The following is a 10,381-nucleotide window of genomic DNA, read 5'->3' as shown; positions in this document are numbered from 1 at the left end:
TGCTCGAAGAGCAGATGGCAGTCGTGGCCAGAAGGGCCTTTGTGCAACTGCGTGTTGTGCACCAGTTATGCCCCTTCCTGGAGCAAGAGGCCCTTCAAATGGTCACTCATGCCCTGGTCATCTCCCATATAGACTACTGTAATGCACTCTACATGGGGCGACCCTTGAAGAGTATCCGGAAGCTGCAGCTGGTCCAAAATGCAGCTGCGCAGGCGGTTTTGGGTACTTCAAGATCAGCACATATTACCCCATTGCTGCGCGAGCTGCACTGGGTGCCAGTTTGCTTCTGGGTCCAATTCAAGATGTTGGTTATCACTTTTAAAGCCGTACATGGCATGGGTCCAGGTTACTTAAGGGACCGTCTCATCCCGGTTACATCAACCCATCCCACCCGCTCATGCAGAGGGGGCATGCTGCAGACCCCGTCTGCACGAGAACTCCATCTGGTGGGGTCCAGGAGGCGGGCCTTCTCTACAGCAGCTCCCACCCTTTGGAACACCCTTCCCCCGGAAGTGAGGCTAGCCTCTTTTCTTTTGGACTTCAGGAAATGATTGAAGACCTGGCTTTGTCACCATACCTGGAGTGGGGAGAGGAAGAGCCACTCTTGGGGTTGGTTGGCTTCCTAGTCCTGCCAAGGCCAGTCTTGTTCCCCTTTGGGTGGTATTAGATCTGCCATTACTTGGATCTCATTACATTTTATATTTATTGATATTGATATTTATGGATTAATGATATTATTTTTGATTTTACTGAATTTTAAACTGTTTTATTATGAACCACCCAGAGTCCCCTGTATGAGGGAGATGGGCGGTGATAAAAATACGATAAATAAATAAATAAATGTGGTTTATGTCTGTAGCCAACAACTAAGCAAAAAGTTGTATTTTAAAGGTCTCCAGCAGTGCTTCCCTTTGCTCCCAGTTACTGTAATAAAGTTATTTAGTTCTTTCTCAAGTAATTTTCTATGTAGGGTTCTGAGATATATTTCAAGCTTTCCAAGTAGAGTTTTCCTAAAGCAAACATTTAAATCCGTTAGTTCCTATTTCTTAACCCAGATGATTCCTCTATAACCTTGCCCAGAACGCATGTGGCTAAATAGCATACAGAGTTGTGCTTCTTCCTCTATATTGCAACTACAATTTCTTCCCTCAAAATTTTCCACAAAGGTGCTTAATTGCAAGAGACAGGATCATTTTTGAATGTACACACATTATTGCACTAGGGCTGTAGGCTGCTTCGTCTCTCTCTCTCTCTCTCCCCCCGATCCCCCCCCATCTTATTTGTATGCCATAGATGCAAACATTGTTTCCTTCATTGCAATGGTCCATATGAGGAAACACACATTTCTTAAATAGAACTAGGGCTTTGCTTTAGTGGAAAGTATTTTGGACTATCCTATACCTACTGCTACCCTTCAGATGATATCCTATTCTGTTCTGGAAGATCCTCCAGTCCCTTGCAGCAGCTTTGTGAAGGCAAGCTAGGAATATGAGCAGTGCAAACTGGCATAGATCAGGGATAAGAATAAGTGGGGGAGGGGATCATGTCTGTAGGACATTAGTCCAACCAATTGTTCACTTAGGAAATCAAGGGTCCATACGCCATACTCTGTTCATATTCTGCTTGAGACATCCATTCATGAAGAGAGTGGCCCACCAGTTTTCTAGAGTATACCATTGCTCCAGAAAATTGGGCTAGAATATTAGGAGAAAGGTGTTAACCTTCATCTTCAAGCTGAAGTCCTCACATCTTCAAGCTGCCAAGGTTGGGAAACACTGTTCTACAGCAATGTTTTCCAACCTAGGCAATTTCCAGGTGTGCTGACCAACTCCTGTGATAGCTATGCTACCTGAAAAGTTCTGGGAAGTCTACATATCTGGAATTTGCCCAGGTTTGGGAAGAATATTCTCAAGCAAATTCACTACTTGATTCAATCTGACTTTTAGCCAGGGAGTTCTAAATTACTCTAAAGGCTTTTACATATTTTAAAATCATGATAATTAAAACCTTACCATACCACATAGGTAGCTATAAAAGAAAATCTTGATTTAATGCACCATTCAGTGGGATAAAGTCTCCATTAAATCTAAACATCCATTAAATTCAAATTTTTCTGCAACTTGTCTCATTTTTATAACTATGTCATTGATGTAAATGGTGTTACTTGTAATAAAACCTTGATTTAACAGACACAGCAACAGATAGTAGTCTGTTAAATGATGGTGCAGTCTGAACAAAAAATCAGCCTGTGATATTCTAAGTCCACTAAACAAAGGGTTTCTGTAATTCTGCCAAATTGATACAAATGTTTTTTTTTATTGTTCCTGAAAAAGAAGAAAATTTACTACAGTGACAGCTTTGTTTGAAAAGACTGATGAAAGCAATAAAAATATACACCTTCTTGTCACAGTGCTTCCTCTGGAGATAAGTCAAATGCTGTAAGTTTTCTACCGTTAAATTATTTTTAAAAAATCATACATTGAAAGTACATTATACATTAAAAACTCACAAAGAAAGAGGAGATAAAAAATAATTAAAATAAGATATGCTTCCAACTGCAAGGAAAAATTAAAAAAGATAATTTCAGACTACAACTCTGTGCCAAAGAAATGGTCCTGAGATATTACATAATGATATTCCAAGTATCTTTGACTGAAATCTTTAAAAACAAGCCTTTCTTTTCCCACATATGCCATACATTCTCTATGTCAGAAGATTCGCTTAGGAGGACAATAAAAACACATTTGCCTGTGTCAAACTGGGCCATCCAGATATAAAAAGATTAAAGAAGGCAATACACTTTGTAGATTAATTTTGTCAGTCTCACATTTTATCCTTGTAACCAAGGATAATACAATGGGCTGCATGCTACCACCCTTAAGAGGATTACCAGCTGGGTAAGCAGCTGTGCTCAATGAGTGTTTGTAAATGGCCCTGCATCAGCCGGGGGGAGGGTCTCCCTGGAGTGGAGAGAGACTTTAACCCTGAAAAGAGATGAAGGAGAGGGTGCATTATCATGGAGCAGGATGTCCTTTTATGCTGATTATTTTCTGCCTGGTGTAATTTATTTCTTGCATATGGTTCTTTACACGTTCTCTATTGTATGTTTGATTGTAATATTTCATTTGGAAGAATGGTTAATACAGTAAATGCTTCAAATGAACAAGTAAAAATAAGGAAAAGTTTTTGTTTCTTTAATTAAAATAATCTATGGCCTATAGCTGTCAGCCCCACTAGGTAGACCAGACCAGGAAATTGATTCCACAGGAAGGCTAAAACTCCTTTTACTCAGATTGGCTATAATAAAAGAGTCTTGCAAGCCTGATTATGCTATATTTCCTCCTCCTCCTTATATTTCAGCAAATTAAGGCGGCGTCTGCCTGAGCCACTTCTGAATGTTATCTTGTTTCTCAGGACTTAAAAAATGTTTCAGCTCCCTTTGCCTAGGTAAAGGTTCCTGCATATCTCTGTCAAGGTCATTATTCAAGGTAGCCTTAATTTCTTAAAACAAAACAAAACACAACAAAACACTTGGTGCTGTTTATTCTTTTCTGTTAGGATATTACAGTTCTGGACAACAGCTCATCCATTCCTATGGCCCTCCAGGCCCTATGTAGGTTCAGGCTGTATTTTAGTCTAACAGAAAAGGCAGTACTGTTCTGACTTCCAACAAGCCTGCCAGATGTGTTGCTTCTGGATAGTGTCACAGATGCACGCAGCCTGTATTTCCTTAGCTCCTGATTGGTGCCTCATCACGAGCTATAACTCTTCACTGCATCTTGCCAGTGAATCACCAGATTAACAGCAGCACCATTTTAAAGCATTCTGCTAATTTGAACCAGTTATATAATGCAAATGGAGAGGTGAAAGCTTAGATCCATTGCAGTATGGCAAATCTCACAGTGGGCAGAGCTGCAAGTAGTCCAAGAATTATGCTCTAGCATCCTGGTGATTATGCAAATGTAGAATTTCTGTATCTCAATCCATTCACTGATTGCTCCTCAAGGCTTTCTTGTTGCTTCAAACAGTGATTTAGATTTCTCCCCAAAAGACTCCACATGTGGATATGGGTCATAAATTAAATGATGCAGAGAATCTTCTTGCCTTCATTGTACATAAGGAACACTGGAACTACACCAATCTTGGCAGCTCTGGGGACCAGCATGCCGCAGGCTGACCACCTCTCATATAAAGTAATGTCATCAGCAGTCATGTAAGTAGCTCCCCCCACCCCCAATTTTTCTCTGACCTAAGGAGATTTGAGTATACAGTATGTTCTATTAAACTGAGAAGAAAATGTGAATGTATTGGTTGTAAAATGCTCACTGGTCAGTTACCAGCTAAAGTACTATTGTTACATATTATTCAAAAAGGATGTGAAGAAAATATATCCAGTAGATTTCTAGGTTATTGCAGTAGATTGGCAAGTATTCATGATTGCCAGCAACAATGACAAATTGATACCTCCTCCCAGTTTATTCTGGAAATTAAGAAAGTTTGCCATAACCACAATTTTGTTGCATGAATAGACTGAAAATATCTTGCACTTCTAGCATTCGGAAGAATTTTCCAGACTCAAGGTTCTTAGTACTAAGTGTATGTGTCTTACACCAGGCTTTGGCAGGCAAATCTCATAATAATAATAATAATAATAATAATAATAATAATAATAATAATAATAATAATATCCCACAAGCTTGGTATTGGCTCACTCATGGAATGCATAGTGCATACACAGAGTATCTCCATTCCCTTGTCATTAGTCTATTTCTCTCTAGATGGTTGGAGGAGAAATGAGAAGAGATGTAGCCCAGTACATTAGATGTTTAATAGAATGGAAAACTGCTAGTTAGGACTTTTCATAGCATTTCAAAAGATTGATGCTCCATCTGGCTCTTCCTGCTCATTTCCAGTATATATGTGCTGATAAGTACTGTATATGGCGACATGCATTATTTATTCACTGCCCTCCTTTGAAGAACCTGAGGGAAGTGGTCTTTTCAAGACTCAAGGAAAAGTGATTGTCCGTTACTGAAGATTTTTCTTAGCATTATCTGGAAATATCAGTTCATACATGAATAAATGAACTGAGCCCCCAAACTTCAATTCAAAACAAACAGTTCCCATTTTTGAGCAGTGTGCTATGACAATCACTGAAAATAAAAAAGTTGTTAAGTGAATGAAAAGAATGATTATTTACACTGCCAGCACCGAAGGGGCTGCTGGAGGAGAGAAGGAGGGGGGAAAGGGTTTTGGTAAGTTGCTTTGTTTGGGGTCAGTTTGTTATCAGGATAGGAACATTTTTGTGATGAAGCAAGCAATAAATGTTTTTAAAACATCATTTCTCTGCTCCACTAACATCAGTATCTAATCAGGGAGAGTTCCATCTTCATTGTGGGGGCTGTAGGTGGGCAACTGAGGCAATAAGTGAAGACTCCGTTATAGCTGCAAGTAGTGGCCCATGACTGTATAATGATGGTGGCTGATGGTCATCTCCACTGGAGGTCAAATAATATCTTCCAAATGCAACCCCAATTAAGACGGAAGGGGAAAAGCCCCATCAGTTATGGAAATAAGAACGTATTACAGTTTTTCAAAAACACTTTAGAGCATTGTAGAAGCATATCATAGAGCTTTGGAGCACATAATTTAAACATTCATATCCTGACACTGAGTGAAAAAGATATAAAACATGAAGGAACCCAAACAGATCATTAGCTTTTGAAAATATAATTTCCAAGGTTATCAAGTTCATCCTGTATTATATTTACCCTGTAAGAGTTCCTAATACTAGTTTTTGCCCATCACTTCATTCCATCTATTAGTAATATGATAAGTAAATATCATTTTACCTGTCTTCCTAAAGGAAAGAAGTATATACTTGTCCATGAGTCACTGAGAATAATGCTCTCTACTTGTCATTCCTCTTTTAACAACAAAGGTAACTGTTAGAGATCACAGCACCTACTGGACAACACGCCTAAAAGAGATGTTATTTTCATCACAGGAGACTGGAATGCTAAGGTGGGCAGTCAAATGACACCTCGAATTACAGGTAAGTATGGCCTGGGAGAACAAAACGAAGCAGGACACAGGCTGATAGAATTTTGCCAAGACAATTCACTCTGCATAACAAACACTCTCTTCCAACAACCTAAGAGACGGCTTTATACATGGACTTCACCAGATGGACAACACCGAAATCAGATTGATTACATCCTTTGCAGCCAAAGGTGGCGGACATCTGTACAGTCGGTAAAAACAAGGCCTGGAGCTGACTGTAGTTCAGATCACGAACTTCTTCTTGCACAATTTAGGATCAGACTCAAGAGATTACGGAAGACCCACAGATCAGCTAGATATGAGCTCACTAATATTCCTAAGGAATATGCAGTGGAGGTGAAGAATCGATTTAAGGGACTGGACTTAGTAGACAGGGTCCCGGAAGAACTCTGGACAGAAGTTGGCAGCATTGTTCAGGAGGCGGCAACAAAATACATCCCAAAGAAAGAGAAAACCAAGAAGGCAAAATGGCTGTCTGCTGAGACACTAGAAGTAGCCCAAGAAAGAAGGAAAGCAAAAGGCAACAGTGATAGGGAGAGATATGCCCAATTAAATGCAAAATTCCAGAGGTTACCAGAAGAGATAAGGAATTATTTTTAAACAAGCAATGCGTGGAAGTGGAAGAAGACAATAGAATAGGAAGGACAAGAGACCTCTTCCAGAAAATTAGAAACATTGGAGGTAAATTCCAGGCAAAAATGGGTATGATCAAAAACAAAGATGGCAAGGACCTAACAGAAGAAGAAGAGATCAAGAAAAGGTGGCAAGAATATACAGAAAACCTGTATAGGAAGGATAACAATATCAGGGATAGCTTTGACAGTGTGGTCGGTGAGCTAGAGCCAGACATCCTGAAGAGTGAGGTTGAGTGGGCCTTAAGAAGCATTGCTAATAACAAGGCAACAGGAGACGACGGCATCCCAGCTGAACTGTTCAAAATCTTGCAAGATGATGCTGTCAAGGTAATGCATGCTATATGCCAGCAAATTTGGAAAACACAAGAATGGCCATCAGACTGGAAAAAATCAACTTATATCCCCATACCAAAAAAGGGAAACACGAAAGAATGTTCAAACTATCGAACAGTGGCACTCATTTCACATGCCAGTAAGGTAATGCTCAAGATCCTGCAAGGTAGACTTCAGCAATTCATGGAGCGAGAATTGCCAGATGTACAAGCTGGGTTTAGAAAAGGCAGAGGAACTAGAGACCAAATTGCCAATATCCGCTGGATAATGGAAAAAGCCAGGGAGTTTCAGAAAAACATCTATTTCTGTTTTATTGACTATTCTAAAGCCTTTGACTGTGTGGACCATAACAAATTGTGGCAAGTTCTTAGTGGTATGGGGATACCAAGTCATCTTGTATGCCTCCTGAAGAATCTGTATAACGACCAAGTAGCAACAGTAAGAACAGACCACGGAACAACAGACTGGTTTAAGATTGGGAAAGGAGTACGGCAGGGCTGTATACTCTCACCCTACCTATTCAACTTGTATGCAGAACACATCATGCGACAAGCTGGCCTTGAGGAATCCAAGGCTGGAGTTAAAATCTCTGGAAGAAACATTAACAATCTCAGATATGCAGATGATACCACTTTGATGGCTGAAAGTGAAGAGGAACTGAGGAGCCTTATGATGAAGGTGAAAGAAGAAAGTGCAAAAGCTGGTTTGCAGCTAAACCTCAAAAAAACCAAGATTATGGCAACCAGCTTGATTGAGAACTGGCAAATAGAGGGAGAAAATGTAGAAGCAGTGAAAGACTTTGTATTCCTAGGTGCAAAGATTACTGCAGATGCTGACTGCAGTCAGGAAATCAGAAGACGCTTAATCCTTGGAAGAAGAGCAATGACAACTCTCGATAAAATAGTTAAGAGCAGAGACATCACACTGACAACAAAGGCCCGCATAGTTAAAGCAATGGTGTTCCCTGTAGTAACATATGGCTGTGAGAGCTGGACCATAAGGAAAGCTGAGCGAAGGAAGATCGATGCTTTTGAACTGTGGTGTTGGAGGAAAATTCTGAGAGTGCCTTGGACTGCAAGAAGATCCAACCAGTCCATCCTCCAGGAAATCAAGCCAGACTGCTCACTTGAGGGAATGATATTAAAGGCAAAACTGAAATACTTTGGCCACATCATGAGAAGACAGGACACCCTGGAGAAGATGCTGATGCTAGGGAGAGTGGAAGGCAAAAGGAAGAGGGGCCGACCAAGGGCAAGATGGATGGATGATATTCTAGAGGTGACGGACTCGTCCCTGCGGGAGCTGGGGGTGTTGACGACCGACAGGAAGCTCTGGCGTGGGTTGGTCCATGAAGTCACGAAGAGTCGGAAGCGACTAAACGAATAAACAACAACAACAAGAGATCACAGCTGATCAAGAACAGCCTACCCCAACCTCATGCCCTGCAGATGTGCTGGACATTAAATTTCATGATCACTCAACAGGCTTTGGTCACTGATATAATTGTCTTTTGGATAGCCTAGTATTATTCAAACAGGCCAAACAGCTCATAAAAATAATGCCATGAAAACTATTTTCTTGTTCTGTAAATCAGCTATTTTTTGCCATTGTGAGAAACTTTTTGAAATAGATGTGCAGAGGCAACCAACAGTTGCAACTGAAGTATACCACCTTCTCCTCTCCCACTTCCTATAATCCAAAAAAATTAGAAAAAAATGACCAATCCAGACCAGAAAGTTAGTATTGTCTACATGGACCAGTAACAGGTCTCCATGATTTTACATAGGAAAAATAGAATGTTTTGCAGCACTTACATCTGTGAATGAAAAGGAATGTCCTATTGAAAATGTCATTTCCCCTCCATGCAAATATGTATATATCATTATTATTATTTTGATGTGGATGTACTGAGATCAAGATAAGTTAAACAAAAACATTTATATGTTTTTTTTATTTTTGATCAATTATTTCAAACCATTTGAACACCAGAGAGGGATCCAGACAGGGCTATGAGTTTAAGACTGTCTTGTATATTGATTATCTTCATTTGGAAGCTGGGAGAAGCATGGCTTTATTGTTTTATACATCTTTGTGACTTTTGATACCATCAGTTGTGATAACCTTTTGGATCACTTGGGAGGTCTGGAAATAAGAGGCACTCCTTTACAGTGATTCCATTCCTATTTCTCGAGTAGATGATATCTCTGGACACATTTGTTGCTTGAATTGGACCATTCTATCTCTAGTGATTTCCAATATCTCCATGAAACCACTGATGGAGATAACCAGGATATTTGCAGCTGAGGGTTATTAATATGCTAATAACACACAAATCTATTTCTCTGTAACTTCTTTATATAATGGTGGGATCTCCTGAATCCCTGCCTGAGGTCAGCAATGTCTTGATTGATTATGTGCCATCAAGTTGGTGTTGACTTTTAGTGACAACATAGATAGGTAGCTAATAATCTGAAATGGAAACCAGATTACTCAAAAGTGCTCACTGTTAGTAATCAGAGTTCCAGAAAAGTACCAAATCTCTCTGTTCTGAATAGAACCATGCTCTCCCAGAAGGAGATGAACACTATTTGTGGGTGTTTTGGAATTAAAAATATCTCTGGTTTCCCAGATTGAGACAGTGGCCTCAAGTGCCTTTTATCAACTTCCATTTATATGTGAATTGAAGTCCTTGGGAGAAAATAATCTTAAAATTGTGGTGCATGTACTAGTAAGCTACCAATTAACTTATTATAATACAATCTGTGTGTGCTGCCTTTGTAACTAATCTGAACATAATTTAGCAGCCAGTTGAGTCTCTGGAACAACTGAAAAAGACCACATTACACCTGTACCAATGAAACTGCAGTGTATGCCAGTTTAAAGCTCTATATGACTTGGAACCTGTTTTCTGAAGAAAATGTCTCTTTTTGATATGAGCCGTCCACTCACTGAGATCATCTGGAGTGGTTAGATTGCACTTGTCAGAAGGCCTTGTCTCACAACAAGTTGGGATTAAGCCTTCTCTATAGCCATTTCAATTCTTAGGAATGCACTTCAACCAACTTAAAAGGTTTATTAGTGGCATTTAAAAGGTACCTAAATCAACACCTGTTTCTTGGTTTTATTTTTCATTGTAGTTTTCAGTGTTTTAATTTTGTTTTTGTTTTATTGTGAAATAGTAAGATGACTCAATAGACAGAGATCTAATGTCTAGTAAATCAATCAAACAAACAAATCTACTTGACCAATCAACCTGAGATTGTGAAGAAGCCAACTAAGATCCTCAGACATAACTAAATATCTGGCCTCATCTCATTCTATCTGATGCACAATGCTCTCCAATAGAGTCA

The sequence above is a fragment of the Candoia aspera genome, chromosome 5 (genome assembly GCF_035149785.1).
Source record: "Candoia aspera isolate rCanAsp1 chromosome 5, rCanAsp1.hap2, whole genome shotgun sequence".
Taxonomy (NCBI): domain Eukaryota; kingdom Metazoa; phylum Chordata; class Lepidosauria; order Squamata; family Boidae; genus Candoia; species Candoia aspera.
Note: the sequence above shows the minus strand (reverse complement) of the source record.